Raw genomic sequence first — 840 nt, forward strand, 5'->3', positions numbered from 1 at the left:
GTGCAATGGGCGTGATGATGGTAGCACCTACGCGATGGGAGTGTGGTGCGAAGGAGCGTTAAGTGGGTGCCAGCTCTTACTACTGGCAGGAGCCCAGGGCTAGGACCCAGCAAAGGGGTGGACATTGAGCGCCCCTTCCCAGCCACTCGTTGCGCCGGGCCCGGCATCCTCCTGACTGCGGCTGGGAAAACCCAGGAGGCCCCGCGGCCTGGCCCCCAAGCAGGCCTGGCCACGGCTGCCCAGCGCCAGGCCTTATGAATGACGCCGGCGGCGGCCGGGCGACCTCTGACCCGCGCGCCGGTCGCGCCCCTCCCCCGCTGGCAGGTGGTCAGCGGCTGCGCCGGGCAGGCCGCGGCGCCAACCCCGGCTGGCCGACAGCCGCTGCCGCACTGAGCGGGGGCGGGGGACTGCGGCGCGCGCGGGGCCGGCCGGGTGCCCGCCGGGGCCGCCTCCTGAGCCTCGGAGTGCTGCGCGGCCGCCCGCCAGCCTCCGCCGCCCCGCCCCGCCGGCCCGGGCCCGCAGACTGCGCCTCTGCCCCGCCCTCTCACCCCCGGATTGACACTGAGCGTTCTGCTGGGGGCTTGTCGAACAGGGCACCTCCGCCAATCGGCGGCCTCGCGGGGCGGACCCCGGGCCCAGTCCAGCGCCTCGGCCAATCGGACGCGTCTGCCCGCCCAGCTGCGGCCTCACGAGCGCGTGAATGGCCGAGAGTCCGCGGTGACGTCACGAGATTGAGAGCCTATAGCGGCGAGAGAAGGTCGCGGGAGGGCCAATGGGCGGCGGCGCGGAGCCGTCAGTCAGGGCGGCCTAGGCCAATGAGCGGCGGGCTGCGGGGGCGTC

The sequence above is a fragment of the Macaca thibetana genome, chromosome 19, assembly GCF_024542745.1.
Source record: "Macaca thibetana thibetana isolate TM-01 chromosome 19, ASM2454274v1, whole genome shotgun sequence".
Classification (NCBI taxonomy): domain Eukaryota; kingdom Metazoa; phylum Chordata; class Mammalia; order Primates; family Cercopithecidae; genus Macaca; species Macaca thibetana.